This window comes from Cryptomeria japonica, unplaced genomic scaffold, assembly GCF_030272615.1.
Source record: "Cryptomeria japonica unplaced genomic scaffold, Sugi_1.0 HiC_scaffold_543, whole genome shotgun sequence".
In the NCBI taxonomy this organism is placed as follows: domain Eukaryota; kingdom Viridiplantae; phylum Streptophyta; class Pinopsida; order Cupressales; family Cupressaceae; genus Cryptomeria; species Cryptomeria japonica.
The window spans coordinates 52,501-72,500 of NW_026729355.1; the positions used below are offsets into that span (position 1 = coordinate 52,501).

The 20,000-nt window shown below is 60.5% G+C and overlaps 2 non-coding genes across 2 annotated transcripts; both read left to right on the plus strand.

Moving 5' to 3' along the window:
* Positions 1 to 12,548: 12,548 nt before the first annotated feature.
* Positions 12,549 to 12,667, plus strand: LOC131872255 (5S ribosomal RNA). Its single transcript, XR_009370429.1, has one exon. It is a non-coding gene; the product is annotated as a 5S ribosomal RNA (ribosomal RNA).
* A 5,915-nt stretch (positions 12,668 to 18,582) lies between these two features.
* Positions 18,583 to 18,701, plus strand: LOC131872242 (5S ribosomal RNA). The gene has a single exon (XR_009370416.1). It is a non-coding gene; the product is annotated as a 5S ribosomal RNA (ribosomal RNA).
* Positions 18,702 to 20,000: the final 1,299 nt, after the last annotated feature.

Genomic DNA, 20,000 nt, shown 5'->3' on the forward strand with positions numbered 1-20,000 from the left:
TGAAGGCAGGAAGCCTGGACGAAAGAGGCTACGAGGTCACCTCGAAGCGGTCTAAGAATCGGGCGCACTTGGGGCGACTACCAGTGCCAACCCCTTATCCCGCGGTGCGTCCGACACACAGAAATTTCCAAGGCGGCCAAGGAGCCTCCCCGCATAGCAATCGGGGTGTGAGGTTACGGATGCAGCATTGATAGCAATCGAGGTGGGAGGCGAAGGATGCAGAAGTGAGAGCCGAGGGATGTAGCAGAGATAGCAATCGGGGTGTGTGATGCAGAAGAGATAGCAATCGAGGTGTGCGGTGGGAAGGGCCCAGCAGCCAGAATGCATGAAGCGACGGATGAAGCAGTGATGACAACCGGGCTGTGAGGAGAGGAGGGATGCAGCCAAGAAAGCAATCAGGGCTCGAGGCAAGGGATGCATCAAGGATAGCAATCATGTTGTGAGGCGAGATTCCAAAGGCTAAACGTGAGAGGCTGCAGGGTCGACTCAGAGAGGTCTATGCATGTGAGAGGCTGAAAGCAAGGTCAACTCGGAGCGGTCTATGCATCGGGCGCGCTTGGGGCGACTACCAGTGCCAACCCCTTATCCCGCGACGCGTCCGACAAAGAGAACGTTCCAAGGCGGCAGAGGAGGTTACCAGCCGAAGGATGCAGTAGCAATAACAGGTATAGTTCCGCGGCGGCCGAGAAGACTCACCGCATAGGAATCGGGATGCGAGGCGAGGGATGCGGCGGGAAGGCCCCGACGGCTAAACGGAAGAGGCTGCAGGGCCGCCTCGGAATGGTCCAAGCATCGGACGCGATTGGGACGACTACCAGTGCCAACCCCTTATCCCGCGATGCGTCCGATACACAGATAGTTCCAAGGCGGCCGAGGAGCCTCACCGCATATCAATCGGGGTGCGAGGCGAGGGATGGGGCGGGAAGGCCCCAACGGCTAGACGGAAGAGGCTTCAGGGCCACCTCGGAATGCTCCAAGCATCGGACGCGCTTGGGGCGACTACCAGTGCCAACCCCTTATCCCGCGATGCGTCCGATACACAGATGGTTCCAAGGCGGCCGAGGAGCCTCACCGCATAGCAATCGGGGGTGCGAGGCGAGGGATGGGGCGGGAAGGCCCCAACGGCTAGACGGAAGAGGCTTCAGGGCCGCCTCGGAATGGTCCAAGCATCGGACGCGCTTGGGGCGACTACCAGTGACAACCCCTCATCCCGCGATGCGTCCGATACGAAGATGGTTCCAAGGCGGCCGAGGAGCCTCACCGCATAGCAATCGGGGTGCGAGGTGGGGGATGCGGCGAGATGGCCCCAACGGCTAGACGGAAGAGGCCACAGGGCCGCGTCGGAATAGTCCAAGCATCGGACGCGCTTGGGGCGACTACCAGTGACAACCCCTTATCCCGCGATGCGTCCGATACGAAGATAGTTCCAAGGCGGCCGAGGAGCCTCACCGCATAGCAATCCGGGTGCGAGGTGGGGGATGCGGCGAGATGGCCCCAACGGCTAGACGGAAGAGGCTGCAGGGCCGCCTCGGAATAGTCCAAGCATCGGACGCGCTTGGGGCGACTACCAGTGACAACCCCTTATCCCGCGATGCTTCCGATACGAAGACAGTTCCAAGGCGGCCGAGGAGCCTCACCGCATAGCAATGGGGGTGCGAGGTGAGGGATGCGGCGAGATGGCCCCAACGGCTAGACGGAAGAGGCCACAGGGCCGCCTCGGAATAGTCCAAGCATCGGACGCGCTTGGGGCGACTACCAGTGACAACCCCTTATCCCGCGATGCATCCGATACGAAGATAGTTCCCAGGCGGCCGAGGAGCCTCACCGCATAGCAATCGGGGTGCGAGGCGAGGGATGCGGCGAGATGGCCCCAAAGGGTAGACGGAAGAGGCTGCGGGGCCGCCTCGGAATAGTCCAAGCATCGAACGCGCTTGGGGCGACTACCACTGCCAACCCCTTATCCCGCGATGCGTCCGATACACAGATAGTTCCGAGGCGGCCGAGGAGCTGGGGGATGCGGCGAGATGGCCCCAACGGCTAGACGGAAGAGGCTGCAGGGCCGCCTCGGAATAGTCCAAGCATCGGACGCGCTTGGGGCGACTACCAGTGACAACCCCTTATCCCGCGATGCGTCCGATACACAGATAGTTCCGAGGCGGCCAAGGAGCCTCACCGCATAGCAATCGTGGTGCGAGGTGGGGGATGCAGCGAGATGGCCCCAACGGCTAGACGGAAGAGGCTGCAGGGCCGCCTCGGAATGGTCCAAGCATCGGACGCGCTTGGGGCGACTACCACTGCCAACCCCTTATCCCGCGATGCGTCCGATACACAGATAGTTCCAAGGCGGCCGAGGAGCCTCACCGAATAGCAATCGGGGTGCGAGGCGAGGGATGCGGCGAGAAAGCCCCAACGGCTAGAGGGAAGAGGCTTCAGGTCCGCCTCGGAATGGTCCAAGCATCGGACGCGCTTGGGGCGACTACCAGTGACAACCCCTTATCCCGCGACGCGTCCGATACACAGATAGTTCCAAGGCGGCCGAGGAGCCTCACCGCATAGCAATCGGGGTGCGAGGCGAGGGATGCGGCGAGAAGGACCCAACGGCTAGACGGAAGAGGCTTCAGGGCCGCCTCGGAATGGTCCAAGCATCGGACGCGCTTGGGGCGACTACCAGTGACAACCCCTTATCCCGCGACGCGTCCGATACACAGATAGTTCCAAGGCGGCCGAGGAGCCTCACCGCATAGCAATCGGGGTGCGAGGCGAGGGATGCGGCGAGAAGGACCCAACGGCTAGACGGAAGAGGCTTCAGGTCCGCCTCGGAATGGTCCAAGCATCGGACGCGCTTGGGGCGACTACCAGTGACAACCCCTTATCCCGCGACGCGTCCGATACACAGATAGTTCCAAGGCGGCCGAGGAGCCTCACCGCATAGCAATCGGGGTGCGAGGCGAGGGATGCGGCGAGAAGGACCCAACGGCTAGACGGAAGAGGCTTCAGGGCCGCCTCGGAATGGTCCAAGCATCGGACGCGCTTGGGGCGACTACCAGTGACAACCCCTTATCCCGCGATGCGTCCGATACACAGATAGTTCCAAGGCGGCCGAGGAGCCTCACCGCATAGCAATCGGGGTGCGAGGCGAGGGATGCGGCGAGAAGGACCCAACGGCTAGACGGAAGAGGCTTCAGGGCCGCCTCGGAATGGTCCAAGCATCGGACGCGCTTGGGGCGACTACCAGTGACAACCCCTTATCCCGCGACGCGTCCGATACACAGATAGTTCCAAGGCGGCCGAGGAGCCTCACCGCATAGCAATCGGGGTGCGAGGCGAGGGATGCGGCAAGAAGGACCCAACGGCTAGACGGAAGAGGCTTCAGGGCCGCCTCGGAATGGTCCAAGCATCGGACGCGCTTGGGGCGACTACCAGTGACAACCCCTTATCCCGCGACGCGTCCGATACACAGATAGTTCCAAGGCGGCCGAGGAGCCTCACCGCATAGCAATCGGGGTGCGAGGCGAGGGATGCGGCGAGAAGGACCCAACGGCTAGACGGAAGAGGCTTCAGGTCCGCCTCGGAATGGTCCAAGCATCGGACGCGCTTGGGGCGACTACCAGTGACAACCCCTTATCCCGCGACGCGTCCGATACACAGATAGTTCCAAGGCGGCCGAGGAGCCTCACCGCATAGCAATCGGGGTGCGAGGCGAGGGATGCGGCGAGAAGGACCCAACGGCTAGACGGAAGAGGCTTCAGGGCCGCCTCGGAATGGTCCAAGCATCGGACGCGCTTGGGGCGACTACCAGTGACAACCCCTTATCCCGCGACGCGTCCGATACACAGATAGTTCCAAGGCGGCCGAGGAGCCTCACCGCATAGCAATCGGGGTGCGAGGCGAGGGATGCGGCGAGAAGGACCCAACGGCTAGACGGAAGAGGCTTCAGGGCCGCCTCGGAATGGTCCAAGCATCGGACGCGCTTGGGGCGACTACCAGTGACAACCCCTTATCCCGCGATGCGTCCGATACACAGATAGTTCCAAGGCGGCCGAGGAGCCTCACCGCATAGCAATCGGGGTGCGAGGCGAGGGATGCGGCGAGAAGGACCCAACGGCTAGACGGAAGAGGCTTCAGGGCCGCCTCGGAATGGTCCAAGCATCGGACGCGCTTGGGGCGACTACCAGTGACAACCCCTTATCCCGCGACGCGTCCGATACACAGATAGTTCCAAGGCGGCCGAGGAGCCTCACCGCATAGCAATCGGGGTGCGAGGCGAGGGATGCGGCGAGAAGGACCCAACGGCTAGACGGAAGAGGCTTCAGGGCCGCCTCGGAATGGTCCAAGCATCGGACGCGCTTGGGGCGACTACCAGTGACAACCCCTTATCCCGCGACGCGTCCGATACACAGATAGTTCCAAGGCGGCCGAGGAGCCTCACCGCATAGCAATCGGGGTGCGAGGCGAGGGATGCGGCGAGAAGGACCCAACGGCTAGACGGAAGAGGCTTCAGGGCCGCCTCGGAATGGTCCAAGCATCGGACGCGCTTGGGGCGACTACCAGTGACAACCCCTTATCCCGCGACGCGTCCGATACACAAATAGTTCCAAGGCGGCCGAGGAGCCTCACCGCATAGCAATCGGGGTGCGAGGCGAGGGATGCGGCGAGAAGGACCCAACGGCTAGACGGAAGAGGCTTCAGGGCCGCCTGGGAATGGTCCATGCATCGCACGCGCTTGGGGCGACTACCAGTGACAACCCCTTATCCCGCGACGCGTCCGATACACAGATAGTTCCAAGGCGGCCGAGGAGCCTCACCGCATAGCAATCGGGGTGCGAGGCGAGGGATGCGGCGAGAAGGACCCAACGGCTAGACGGAAGAGGCTTCAGGGCCGCCTCGGAATGGTCCAAGCATCGGACGCGCTTGGGGCGACTACCAGTGACAACCCCTTATCCCGCGACGCGTCCGATACACAGATAGTTCCAAGGCGGCCGAGGAGCCTCACCGCATAGCAATCGGGGTGCGAGTCGAGGGATGCGGCGAGAAGGACCCAACGGCTAGACGGAAGAGGCTTCAGGGCCGCCTCGGAATGGTCCAAGCATCGGACGCGCTTGGGGCGACTACCAGTGACAACCCCTTATCCCGCGATGCGTCTGATACACAGATAGTTCCAAGGCGGCCGAGGAGCCTCACCGCATAGCAATCGGGGTGCGAGGCAAGGGATGCGGCGAGAAGGACCCAACGGCTAGACGGAAGAGGCTTCAGGGCCGCCTCGGAATGGTCCAAGCATCGGACGCGCTTGGGGCGACTACCGTTGCCAACCCCTTATCCCGCGATGCGTCTGATACACAGATAGTTCCGAGGCGGCCGAGGAGCCTCACCGCATAGCAATCGGGTTGCGAGGCAGATTATTGGGAAGGGAACCCCCTGGGATGCGGCTCAAGCAGTGCCCAAAGGGACTGGAATGCGGAATCACATCGAGAGACCCAAATGCTATACGAGGGCTCAAATCGAATTATCGATTTGGCCACGACATGGACGCATCGGAACGACTACCTTTGCCGAACCACTCGCAATTGCATCCATACCGAAACCAATAGACATTTCCGTTAGAGCCCTCGCATAGCATTCGGGAATCTCGCATGCCCCTCTAAATCGACCAATGCTGGCGCTCAACGAAAATCCGAGCGCTACCACCGTTCGAGCGCCAGCATTGGTCGAGTTAGAGGGGCACGGGGGAGAATGCTCCAGTCAACACCTCCCCTATATAAGTTATTTGTCCGATTCTCGCACAACCGTAGTCTGCCTCGTCGAATCAAACAACGGTCCCAGATTCCGACTTCCGTTCCGTAGAGACCCAAAAGCTAGATGGAGGCTCGCAAGAAAGAGAGTCGGCGCATAGCAATCGGGTTTCTCGAACGTTTAGGGACCGAGCTCACTTGCGGATAGGGCAAAATCCGCCAAGCAACCCAAAAGCTAGACGGGGGCTCGAATCGAATCGCCTAGGCGGCCACAACAACGACGTGTTGGATCGACTACCAGTGCCAAACCATTCAGCAAGACTAGTCTGTGTCGAGGCCGGATAGAGATTCTCAGAGAGCGCCCGTATAGCATTTAGGAGACCTGCCGCGTCCCTCACACTCGACAAATGGTGGTGCACGTTTATAAATCCGAGCGATCCCAACCCTTTCAAGCACCAACATCGGTCGAGATAGAGGGGCACGGAGGGGGCTGCATGAGACAACACAGTCCCCTATATAAGTTATTTGTCCGATTCTCACACATCCGAAGAATGGTCATCAAATCGGACAACAGCCCAAACTTCCGACTTCCGTCCCAGAAAGCCCAAGAGCTATCTAAAACGTTCATGGCCGGAACTCGATCGCGGCTATACCAGTCCGCCAAGCAACCCAAAAGCTAGACTGGAGCTCTAGTCGAATCACCTCTGTGGCCATTGCAAGGACGTGTTGGAGCGACTACCATTGCCGAACCATTCCGCAGGTCGAGTCCATACCAAGGCCGCATAGAGATTCACGATGAGCTCCTGCATAGCAATCAGGAGACTTGCCGTGTCCATCACAATCGATAAATCCTGGTGCAAGATTTTTGCATCCGAGCGCTCCAACCAGTCGAGCACCAGCATCAATCGACATAAACGGGCACGGGGGGAGGATGCTCGAGAACACTACCTCCCCTATATAAGTTATTTGTCCGATTCTCAAGCAGCCGAAGTCTGGTCATCGAATCGGGTCAAAGACCACAACTTCCGACTTTACCCACAATGCAAGTCATCGAATCGAACATCGGCCCCCGAGTCGGACTCCATGCGTATGTCAGGTCATCGGACCCAAATTCCGCCTTCCTGCGCATGGCGGGCCATCAATATCAACTCGGTCATCGGACCCAAACTCCGCCTTTCTGCGCATGGCACGCCTTCAAATCGGTCATCGGACCCAAATTCCGCCTTCCTGTGCATGGCGGGCCATCAACATCAACTCGGTCATCGGACCCAAATTCCGCCTTTCTGCGCATGGCACGCCATCAACTCGGTCATCGGACCCAAATTCCGCCTTCCTGCGCATGGCAGGTCATCGGACACAAATTCAGACCTCGCCAATATGCCTACGTATCGAATCGGTCATCGGACCCAACTTCCGACTTCATCCATACTGTAGGGTCTTTGAGGTTGGCGCGGTGCGCTCAACCCGGGGAGTCGACCCATCGAAGCATACACCTCCCCTATATAAGCTATTTGTCCGATTCCCACACCTGTGTAGTTTGCACCTCTGACCAGGACATCGACCCCAACTTCCGAACTCGACTGCAACGACGGCACCAGCGCCTTGGTGCGCACCTTGCGACGCACAGTCCCAACATTCGCCTTCCTGCACATGGCAGGTCATCGGACCCAAATTCCGACCTCGCGAGTATGCCTACATATCGAATCGGTCATCGGACACAACTTCCGACTTCATCCATACCGTAGGGTCTTTGAGGTTGGCGCGGTGCGCTCAACCCGGGGAGTCGACCCAACGAAGCATACACCTCCCCTATATAAGCTATTTGTCCGATTCCCACACCTGTGTAGTTTGCACCTCCGATCAGGACATCGACCCCAACTTCCGAACTCGCCTGCAACGACCGAACCAGCGCCTTGGTGCGCACCTTGCAACGCACAGTGCCAACATTCGCCTTCCTGCACATGGCAGGTCATCGGACCCAAATTCCGACCTCGCGAGTATGCCTACATATCGAATCGGTCATCGGACCCAACTTCCGACTTCATCCATACCGTAGGGTCTTTGAGGTTGGCGCGGTGCGCTCAACCCGGGGAGTCGACCCAACGAAGCATACACCTCCCCTATATAAGCTATTTGTCCGATTCCCACACCTGTGTAGCTTGCACCTCCGATCAGGACATCGACCCCAACTTCCGAACTCGACTAAAAAGACCGCACCAGCACCTTGGTGTGCACCTTGCAACGCACAGTGCCAACATTCGCCTTCCTGCACATGGCAGGTCATCGGACCCAAATTCCGACCTCATGAGCATACCTACTAATCGAATCGGTCATCGGACCCAACTTCCGACTTCATCCATACCGTAGGGTCTTTGAGGTTGGCGCGGTGCGCTCAACCTGGGGAGTCGACCCATCGAAGCATACACCTCCCCTATATAAGCTATTTGTCCGATTCCGACACCTGTGTAGTTTGCACCTCCGCTCAGGACATCGACCCCAACTTCCGAACTCGCCTGCAACGACCGAACCAGCGCCTTGGTGCGCACCAAAAGTGCGCACTTTTGGAGGGCACTTTTGTGCGCTCCAAAGGTGCGCACTTTTGGAGGGCACTTTTGTGCGCTCCAAAGGTGCGCACTTTTGGAGGGCACTTTTTGGAGGGCACTTTTCTGCGCTCCAAAGGTGCGCACTTTTGGAGGGCACTTTTTGGAGGGCACTTTTCTGCGCTCCAAAGGTGCGCACTTTTGGAGGGCACTTTTTGGAGGGCACTTTTCTGCGCTCCAAAGGTGCGCACTTTTGGAGGGCACTTTTTGGAGGGCACTTTTCTGCGCTCCAAAGGTGCGCACTTTTGGAGGGCACTTTTGTGCACTCCAAAGGTGCACACTTTTGGAGGGCACTTTTTGGAGGGCACTTTTCTGCACTCCAAAGGTGCGCACTTTTGGAGGGCACTTTTTGGAGGGCACTTTTGTGCGCTCCAAAGGTGCGCACTTTTGGAGGGCACTTTTTGGAGGGCACTTTTGTGCGCTCCAAAGGTGCGCACTTTTGGAGGGCACTTTTGTGCACTCCAAAGGTGCGCACTTTTGGAGGGCACTTTTCCTGCGCTCCAAAGGTGCACACCTAGGTGAGCACCTTCGACCACACCTTGTAGCACACCAAACTCTGACTTTCGACTTCATCCGCAATGCAGGGTCTTTGAGGTTGGCGCAATGCGCACAACCAGGGGAGTCGACCCATCAAACCCAACACCTCCCCTATATAAGCTATTTGTCTGATTCTCATACATGCGTAGCCTGCAGGAGCAATTAGGACATCGACCCCAACTTTCGGCTTCTAAACGAAAACAAGGTCTTTGAGGTTGGTGTAATGCGAACAACTAGGGGAGTCAACCCATCAAACCCAACACCTCCCCTATATAAGCTATTTGTCTGATTCTCATACATGTGTAGTCTACAGGAGCAATTAGGACATCGACCCCAACTTTTGACTTCTTAACGAAAACAAGGTCTTTGAGGTTGACGTAATGCGCACAACCAGGGGAGTCGACCCATCAAACCCAACACCTCCCCTATATAAGCTATTTGTCCGATTCTCATACATGTGTAGCCTACAGGAGCCATTAGGACATTGACCCCAACTTTTGACTTCTTAACGAAAACAAGGTCTTTGAGGTTGGCGTAATGCGCACAACCAAGGGAGTTGACCCATCAAACCCAACACCTCCCCTATATAAGCTATTTGTCTGATTCTCATACATGTGTAGCCTGCAACAACGATTAGGACATCCACCCCAACTTCTGAATTCGTCTGCGTTGACCGCACCAAAGGTGCACGCCTTGGTGCTCACCAAAATCCGACTTCCGACTTCTTCTGCTATGCGGGGTCTTTGAGGTTGGCGCAGTGCGCACAACCAGGGGAGTCAACCCACCGAATGCAACACCTCCCCTATATAAGCTATTTGTCTGATTCTCATACATGCGTAGACTGCAGCAATGATTAGGACATCCACCCCAACTTTTGACTTCTTAAACAAGACAGGGTCTTTGAAGTTGGTGCAGTGCACACAACCAGGGGAGTCGACCCATCAAACGCAACACCTCCCCTATATAAAGCTATTTGTCCGATTCTCATACGTGTAGTCTGCAGCAGCGATTAGGACATCGACCCCAACTTCCGAATTCGTTTGCATTGACCGCACCAAAGGTGCACGCCTTGGTGTGCACCTTGGAGTGCACTTTGGTGCTCACCTCGGTGCACACTTTGGTGTGCACCTCGGTGTGCACCAAAGGTGCGCACCTTGGAGCGCACCAAAGGTGTACACTTTGGAGCGCACCACATAGGGTCTTTGAGAGGTTGGCGCAGTGCGCACACCAAGGTGGGTGTTGAGGTGCGTGCCGAGGTGGGTGGGTGCTAGGGTGCGCTCCATGGTGGGTGCCAGGGTGGGTGCGTGCTAGGGTGGATTCCAAAGAGGGTCATAGGGTGGGTGCCAAGGTGGGTTGGTGATATAGTGGGTTCAAAGGTGGGTACTAGGGTGGGTTCCAAGGTGGGTCACAAGTTGGGTGCCAGGATGCGTGGGTGTTAGGTTGGGTGCCAAGGTGGGCTCCTGCGTGGGTGGGTGCTAGGGTGGGTTTCAAGGTGGACGCGAGGGCGGGTGCCAAGGTGGGTAACAAGTTGGGTGTTAGGATGGGTGAGTGCTAGAGTGGGTGCCAAGGTGGGTGGGTGCTAAGGTGGATGCCAAGGTGGTTCACAGGGTGGGTGGGTTCTAGGGTGAGTTCCAAGGTGGGTCACAGGTTTAGTGCTAGGGTGCGTGTCAAGGCGGGTGTCGAGGTGCCTGGGTGCTAGGGTGTGGATGCCAATGTGGGTCATAGGGTGGGTACTAGGGTGGGCTGCAATGTGGGTGCCAAGGTGGGTAACATGCTCGGTTGGTTCTAAATTGGGTGTCAGGGTGGGTGTGCACCCACCTTGCCCGAGGTGGGTGCCAAGGTGCCAGTGTGGGTGGGTGCTAAGGTGGATGCCAAGGTGGGTGAGAAGGTGGGTGATAGGTTGAGTGGTAGGATGGGTGGGTGCCAAGATGGGTCACAGGGTGGGTGCAAGGGTGGGTAGGTGCTAGGGTTGGTGTCAGGGTGGGTGGGTGCTAGGTTGGGTTCCAAGGTGGGTGCGAGGGTGAGTGTCAAGGTGGGTCACAGGTTAGGTGCTAGGATGGGTGAGTGCTAGGGTGCAAAGGTGCCAGGGTGGGTGCTAGGATGGGTCGATGCTAGGGTGAGTGGCAAGGTGGGTCCACAAGTGTCAAGGTGGGTGCCAACTTGGGTTCCAAGGTGGGTGCCAAGTGGGCGACTGCTATGGTGGATGCCAAGGTGGGTCACGGGGTGGGTGCCAAGTTGCTAGGTTGTGTTCCAAGGTGGGTGCCAACGTGGCTGCTAGGGTGCGTGGGTTAAAGGGTGTGTCACAACGTGGGTGCCAGGATGGGTGCGCACCCACACTGGCCAAGACGGGTGCAAGGTTGGGTTCCAAGCCCGGTCACAGGCTGGGTGCTAGGATGGGTGGGTGCCAAGGTGGGCACCAGGGTGGGTGCACCCACCCTGGCCAAGGTGGGTCACGGGGTGGGTCCTAGGGTGGGTAACAGGGTGGGTACTAAGGTGCGTGCCAAGGTGGGTCATGGGGTGGGTGCCAAGGTGGGCACCAGGGTGGGTGTGCACCAACCCTAGCCAGGGTAGGTCACGGGGTGGTTGTCGGGGTGGGCGTCAAGGAGCCAAGGTGGGTGGCAAGTAGCCAAGTTGCGTGCCAAGGTGGGTGTCGGGGTGGGTGCCAAGGATCCAAGGTGGGTGCCAAGGAACCAAGGTGGGTGTCTGGGTGGGTGCCGAGGTGGGAGCCAGGGTGGGTCCCAAGGTGAGTGCAAAGGTGGGTGCCAGGGTCAAGGTGAGTGCCAATGTGGGTTCCAAGGTGCCAGGGTCAGGGTGAGTGCCAATGTGGGTTCAAAGGTGCTAAGTTGGGTGCGAGGTTGGGTGCGAGGGTGGGTGGGTGCCAAGGTGTGCTAGGTGGAAGCCCGGGTGGGTCGGCATCCCATGGGTGTCGAGTTGGGTGCCTGATGGGTGCTTCTTGTCAAGTTTTAGTCGTCGGGACTCATTTCGAGCCTTAGAGGTCGTTTCTTGTCCGGTTGCCCTGTCTTCGACCTGGGAACCCAATTTTGGTCCTCGGGTCCCATTTTTTTTTGTCTCGCATCCCACTTTTGGCCTGTGGCCTTTTCGGGGTCGATTCTCGTTTTGGGCATCAGAGCATGTTTCTTCTCCTAAAACCCAATATTTGTTTATTAAGTCTCGGAACACATTTTTGTTCTCGTGGACCCATCATGGGTCTTGGAACGCATTTGTGGTCCTTGGGTCCCATTTTGCATCCCGAAACTTGTGTTTTGGTGCTTGATCCCTATTTTGGGTGCCCACCTTGCACCAAGTGCGCACCCGGGGCAAACCGAGCGCCTTGGTGCACCGGGGCAAGATCGAGCGTGCACCCGAGGCGCCCCGAACATGCACCAAGGTGCACTCGGCCCACATGTGAGCGCAGGTCGTTGCGCCCGAGGTGGTGTGTGGGCACCGCGTTGCAGACGGGACACTGCACGCACACGACGCCCCGTCCAGGTGCACGCACGTAGGCCGGGCCGGGTGCACACCCGACGCCCTAGCAAGGTGCGCGCACCCGGGCAGGGCTCACACTTGGCGAACGGGGCGCACTTCGCGAGGGAGGGTGTGCACCTCGACGGGGGTGGGTGGCCGGGGTGGATTCGCACGTGGGTCGCGGTTTGCTAAGTACACACTGCGACAAGCTCATAACGGGTGCGATCATACCAGCGTTAGTGCACCGGATCCCATCAGAACTCCGCAGTTAAGCGCGCTTGGGCCGGAGTAGTACTGGGATGGGTGACCTCCCGGGAAGTCCCGGTGTTGCACCCTTTCTTAGTTTTTCGCCGGGCGTCGCAATGCTATTTGAATAAACCTTTTGCCCGTTTGCGTTCTCGTCGGGGCCGGGCCGGGCCGGGGTGCGCTGCCCGCACTACCGCGCGCGCGGGGGCGACACCGAGCGCGCACCCGAGGCGCCCCGAGCACACAGGCCACGGTGCAACCCGGGCGTTGTGCGCGCACCCCGGTGCGCCCGAGGTGCTGCGCGCGCACCCAGGTGAAATCGGTGTGCACCTCGGCCAGTGCGCGCTCGGTCGAGTCGCGCACGTTGGCCAAGGTGCACGGTGATGTTTCTTACTCTAAGGTTCCGCACCAGACGCCCGGGACAGGTGAGCGAAGCTGGGCGGGGCCGGGTGCGCGGCCGGGGCAGGTGCACGCAGCTGGAGAGAGCTTTGGAGCACACCAGAGGTGCGCACCTTGGAGCACACTTCGGAGCGCACCAATGATGCGCTCCATTCAAAAGTTTCCTGAAAAGGCAAAAAAAGTTGAGATTATAGAATTTCCCACTTGAGAGATTGTAAAAAAAAAAAATTTAAAATGAAGGAAACGCGGGTGCCAAGGTGTGCGCGCCCGGGTGCGCAGCCCAGCCAAGGTGTGCGCACCAAGGCGCCCACCCTGGCGAAGGTGCACGCAAGGTGCGCACCCGAGGCAAACCGGACAATTAACCCAACTTTCGACTTCGCGCGCACCTGCGCACCTTGGAGCGCACTTCGGAGCGCTCCTTGTTGCGCACCAATCTTGGGCACCTCGGAGTGCACCATGGCGCCCACCAAGGTGCGCACCCGGGGCAAACCGAGCTCCGACTTCGTGCGCACCTTGGAGCGCACGAAAGGTGCGCACCATGGCGCCCACCAAGGTGCGCAGCCCAGCCAAGGCGTGCGCATCAAGGTGCGCACCCTGGCGAAGGTGCGCACCCGGGGCAAACCGAGCTCCGACTTCGTGCGCACCTTGGAGCGCACAAAGGGTGCGCAACCCAGCCAAGGTGTGCGCACCCCGGGCAAACCGAGCTCCGAATCGTGCGCACCTTGGAGCACACTTCGGAGCCCTCCTTGGTGCGCACCGATGTTGCGCACCTCGGAGCGCACCCGGGGAAAACAATGCAATTAACCCGACTTTCGACTTCGTGGGCACCTCGGAGCGCTCTCGGGTTCGCACCTCGGAGCACACCGAGGTGCGCACCTTTGATGCGCTGCCTTCACCAATTTCCAGAAAAGGCAAGAAAACATTGAGAAGGTGTGCGCACCGAGGTGCCCACCCTGGCGAAGGTGCACGCGAGGTGCGCACCCGGGGCAAACCGGGCTCCGACTTCGTGCACGCCATGCTGCGCACCTTGGAGGGCCATGGTGCGCACCTTGGAGCACACTTCGGAGCGCTCAATGGTGCCCAACCCAGCCAAGGTGCCCACCGCGGCGAAGGTGCACGCGAGGTGCGCACCCGGGGCAAACCGGGCTCCGACTTCGTGCACGCCGCACCTTGGAGCACACTTCGGAGCGCTCCTTGGTGCGCACCAGGGCGCGCAACCCAGCCGAGGTGCCCACCCCGGCGAAGGTGCACGCGGGGTGCGCACCCGAGGCAAACCGGGCTCCGACTTCGTGCACGCCATGGTGCCCACCGCGGCGAAGGTGCACGCGAGGTGCGCACCCGGGGCAAACCGGGCTCCGACTTCGTGCACGCCGCACCTTGGAGCACACTTCGGAGCGCTCCTTGGTGCGCACCAGGGCGCGCAACCCAGCCGAGGTGCCCACCCCGGCGAAGGTGCACGCGAGGTGCGCACCCGGGGCAAACCGGGCTCCGACTTCGTGCACGCCATGGTGCCCACCGCGGCGAAGGTGCACGCGAGGTGCGCACCCGGGGCAAACCGGGCTCCGACTTCGTGCACGCCGCACCTTGGAGCACACTTCGGAGCGCTCCTTGGTGCGCACCATGGTGCCCACCAGGGCGCGCAACCCCGCCGAAGGTGCACGCGAGGTGCGCACCCGGGGCAAACCGGGCTCCGACTTCGTGCACGCCGCACCTTGGAGCACACTTCGGAGCGCTCCTTGGTGCGCACCAGGGCGCGCAACCCCGCCGAAGGTGCACGCGAGGTGCGCACCCGGGGCAAACCGGGCTCCGACTTCGTGCACGCCATGGTGCGCACCAGGGTGCCCACCGCGGCGAAGGTGCGCACCCGGGGCAAACCGGGCTCCGACTTCGTGCACGCCGCACCTTGGAGCACACTTCGGAGCGCTCCTTGGTGCGCACCAGGGCGCGCAACCCAGCCGAGGTGCCCACCCCGGCGAAGGTGCACGCGAGGTGCGCACCCGGGGCAAACCGGGCTCCGACTTCGTGCACGCCATGGTGCCCACCGCGGCGAAGGTGCGCACCCGGGGCAAACCGGGCTAGGACTTCGTGCACGCCGCACCTTGGAGCACACTTTGGAGCGCTCCTTGGTGCGCACCATGGTGCCCACCAGGCCGCGCAACCCAGCCAAGGTGTGCGCACCAAGGTGCACGCGAGGTGCGCACCCGGGGCAAACCGGGGTCCGGCTTCGTGCACGCCGCACCTTGGAGCACACATCGGGGCGCTCCCGGGTTCGCACCGGCGTTGCGCACCGTGGTGGGCACCTCGGAGCGCACCGTGGTGGGCACCTCGGAGCACACCAAGGTGGGCAGCGAGGTGCGCACCTTTGATGCGATGCCTTCACTAATTTCCATAAAAGGCAAAAGAAAACGAGATTTTAAAATTTCCGTTTTGAAAGATAGTGAGAAAAAGGGAATGCTGGTGCCATCTTGAGCCCGCCCTGGTGCGCAGCCCAGCCAAGGTGTGCGCACCAAGGTGCCCACCCTGGCGAAGGTGCGCGCCCGGGCAATTAACCCAACTTCCAACTTCGCGCGCGCCAGGGTGGGAGCGCACCCAACAACCGGGCCTGGGAAGAGCCAATGCGAGAAACCCCACCAAACGCTCTGACAAAAAAAGAGGGGGCGCTCCAGTAACCCCGCTTCGGAGCGCACCCTGGGCAAACCCAGCCAGGGTGCCCACCCCGGCCAAGGTGCAGGCGAGGTGCGCACCCGGGGCAAACCGGGCTCCGACAACGTGCACGCCGCACCTTGGAGCACACTTCGTAGCGCTCCCGGGTGCGCACCTCAGAGCACACCAAGGTGGGCAGCGAGGTGCGCACCTTTGATGCGCTGCCTTCACTAATTTCCAGAAAAGGCAAAAAAAAGAGGAGATTTTAAAATTTCCGTTTTGAAAGATAGTGAAAAAAACGGAACGCGGGTGCCATCTTGAGCCCGCCCTGGTGCACAGCCCAGGTAAGGTGCCCACCCTGGCAAAGGTGCGCACCCGGGCAATTAACCCTACTTCCGACTTCGTGCGCGCCAGGGTGGCAACCGGGCCTGGGAAGAGCCAATGCGAGAAACCCCACCAAACGCTCCGACAAAAAAAGAGGCGGCGCTCCAATAACCCCGCTTCGGAGCGCAGCCGGGGCAAACCCAGCCAAGGTGCCCACCCCGACGAAGGTGCACGCGAGGTGCGCACCCGGGGCAAACCGGGCTCCGACAACGTGCACGCAGCACCTTGGAGCACACTTCGAAGCACTCCCGGGTGCCCACCGGCGTTGCGCACCGTGGTGGGCAGCGAGGTGCGCACCTTTGATGCGCTGCCTTCACTAATTTCCAGAAAAGGCAAAAAAAAATGAGATTTTAAAATTTCCGTTTTGAAAGATAGTGAAAAAAACGGAACGCGGGTGCCATCTTGAGCCCGCCCTGGTGCGCAGCCCAGGCAAGGCATGCGCACCAAGGTGCCCACCCGCGGTGCACGCCCGGGGCAAACCGGGCTCCGACTTCGTGCAGGCCGCACCTTGGAGCACACTTCGGAGCGCTCCTTGGTGCGCACCATGGTGCCCACCAGGGCGCACCCGGGGCAAACCGGGCTCCGACTTCGTGCACGCCGCACCTTGGAGCACACATCGGAGCGCTCCCAGGTTCGCACCAGCGTTGCGCACCTTTGATGCGCTGCCTTCACTAATTTCCAGAAAAGGCAAAAAAAAACGATATTTTAAAATTTCCGTTCTGAAAGATAGTGAAAAAAACGGAACGCGGGTGCCATCTTGAGCCCTTCCTGGTGCGCAGCCCAGGCAAGTTGTGCGCACCAAGGTGCCCACCCTGGCGGAGGTGCGCGCCCGGGGCAAACCGGGCTCCGACTTCGTGCACTGCATGGTGCCCACCAAGGCGCGCAACCCAGCCAAGGTGCCCACCGCAGCGAAGGTGCACGCGAGGTGCGCACCCGAGGTGCACACCCGGGGCAAACCGAGCTCCGACTTCGTGCACGCCGCACCTTGGAGCACACTTCAGAGCGCTCCTTGGTGCGCACCAGGGCGCGCAACCCAGCCAAGGTGCTCACCCCGGCGAAGGTGCACGCGAGGTGCGCACCCGGGGCAAGCCGGGCTCGGACTTCGTGCACGCCGCACCTTGGAGCACACATCGGAGCGCTCCCGGGTTCGCACCAGCATTGCGCACCTTTGATGCGCTGCCTTCACTAATTTCCAGAAAAGGCAAAAAAAAAAAAAAAACGAGATTTTAAAATTTCCGTTTTGAAAGATAGTGAAAAAAACGGAACGCGGGTGCCATCTTGAGCCCGCCCTGGTGTGCAGCCCAGGCAAGTTGTGCGCACCAAGGCACCCACCCTGGCCAAGGTGGGTCACGGGGTGGGTCCTAGGGTGGGTAACGGGGTGGGTACTAAGGTGCGTGCCAAGGTGGGTCATGGGGTGGGTGCCAAGGTGGGCACCAGGGTGGGTGTGCACCAACCCTAGCCAGGGTAGGTCACGGGGTGGTTGTCGGGGTGGGCGTCAAGGAGCCAAGGTGGGTGGCAAGTAGCCAAGTTGCGTGCCAAGGTGGGTGTCGGGGTGGGTGCCAAGGATCCAAGGTGGGTGCCAAGGAACCAAGGTGGGTGTCTGGGTGGGTGCCGAGGTGGGAGCCAGGGTGGGTCCCAAGGTGAGTGCAAAGGTGGGTGCCAGGGTCAAGGTGAGTGCCAATGTGGGTTCCAAGGTGCCAGGGTCAGGGTGAGTGCCAATGTGGGTTCAAAGGTGCTAAGTTGGGTGCGAGGTTGGGTGCGAGGGTGGGTGGGTGCCAAGGTGTGCTAGGTGGAAGCCCGGGTGGGTCGGCATCCCATGGGTGTCGAGTTGGGTGCCTGATGGGTGCTTCTTGTCAAGTTTTAGTCGTCGGGACTCATTTCGAGCCTTAGAGGTCGTTTCTTGTCCGGTTGCCCTGTCTTCGACCTGGGAACCCAATTTTGGTCCTCGGGTCCCATTTTTTTTTGTCTCGCATCCCACTTTTGGCCTGTGGCCTTTTCGGGGTCGATTCTCGTTTTGGGCATCAGAGCATGTTTCTTCTCCTAAAACCCAATATTTGTTTATTAAGTCTCGGAACACATTTTTGTTCTCGTGGACCCATCATGGGTCTTGGAACGCATTTGTGGTCCTTGGGTCCCATTTTGCATCCCGAAACTTGTGTTTTGGTGCTTGATCCCTATTTTGGGTGCCCACCTTGCACCAAGTGCGCACCCGGGGCAAACCGAGCGCCTTGGTGCACCGGGGCAAGATCGAGCGTGCACCCGAGGCGCCCCGAACATGCACCAAGGTGCACTCGGCCCACATGTGAGCGCAGGTCGTTGCGCCCGAGGTGGTGTGTGGGCACCGCGTTGCAGACGGGACACTGCACGCACACGACGCCCCGTCCAGGTGCACGCACGTAGGCCGGGCCGGGTGCACACCCGACGCCCTAGCAAGGTGCGCGCACCCGGGCAGGGCTCACACTTGGCGAACGGGGCGCACTTCGCGAGGGAGGGTGTGCACCTCGACGGGGGTGGGTGGCCGGGGTGGATTCGCACGTGGGTCGCGGTTTGCTAAGTACACACTGCGACAAGCTCATAACGGGTGCGATCATACCAGCGTTAGTGCACCGGATCCCATCAGAACTCCGCAGTTAAGCGCGCTTGGGCCGGAGTAGTACTGGGATGGGTGACCTCCCGGGAAGTCCCGGTGTTGCACCCTTTTTTAGTTTTTCGCCGGGCGTCGCAATGCTATTTGAATAAACCTTTTGCCCGTTTGCGTTCTCGTCGGGGCCGGGCCGGGCCGGGGTGCGCTGCCCGCACTACCGCGCGCGCGGGGGGCGACACCGAGCGCGCACCCGAGGCGCCCCGAGCACACAGGCCACGGTGCAACCCGGGCGTTGTGCGCGCACCCCGGTGCGCCCGAGGTGCTGCGCGCGCACCCAGGTGAAATCGGTGTGCACCTCGGCCAGTGCGCGCTCGGTCGAGTCGCGCACGTTGGCCAAGGTGCACGGTGATGTTTCTTACTCTAAGGTTCCGCACCAGACGCCCGGGACAGGTGAGCGAAGCTGGGCGGGGCCGGGTGCGCGGCCGGGGCAGGTGCACGCAGCTAGAGAGAGCTTTGGAGCACACCAGAGGTGCGCACCTTGGAGCACACTTCGGAGCGCACCAATGATGCGCTCCATTCAAAAGTTTCCTGAAAAGGCAAAAAAAGTTGAGATTATAGAATTTCCCACTTGAGAGATTGTAAAAAAAAAAAATTTAAAATGAAGGAAACGCGGGTGCCAAGGTGTGCGCGCCCGGGTGCGCAGCCCAGCCAAGGTGTGCGCACCAAGGCGCCCACCCTGGCGAAGGTGCACGCAAGGTGCGCACCCGAGGCAAACCGGACAATTAACCCAACTTTCGACTTCGCGCGCACCTGCGCACCTTGGAGCGCACTTCGGAGCGCTCCTTGGTGCGCACCAATCTTGGGCACCTCGGAGTGCACCATGGCGCCCACCAAGGTGCGCACCCGGGGCAAACCGAGCTCCGACTTCGTGCGCACCTTGGAGCGCACGAAAGGTGCGCACCATGGCGCCCACCAAGGTGCGCAGCCCAGCCAAGGCGTGCGCATCAAGGTGCGCACCCTGGCGAAGGTGCGCACCCGGGGCAAACCGAGCTCCGACTTCGTGCGCACCTTGGAGCGCACAAAGGGTGCGCAACCCAGCCAAGGTGTGCGCACCCCGGGCAAACCGAGCTCCGAATCGTGCGCACCTTGGAGCACACTTCGGAGCCCTCCTTGGTGCGCACCGATGTTGCGCACCTCGGAGCGCACCCGGGGAAAACAATGCAATTAACCCGACTTTCGACTTCGTGGGCACCTCGGAGCGCTCTCGGGTTCGCACCTCGGAGCACACCGAGGTGCGCACCTTTGATGCGCTGCCTTCACCAATTTCCAGAAAAGGCAAGAAAACATTGAGAAGGTGTGCGCACCGAGGTGCCCACCCTGGCGAAGGTGCACGCGAGGTGCGCACCCGGGGCA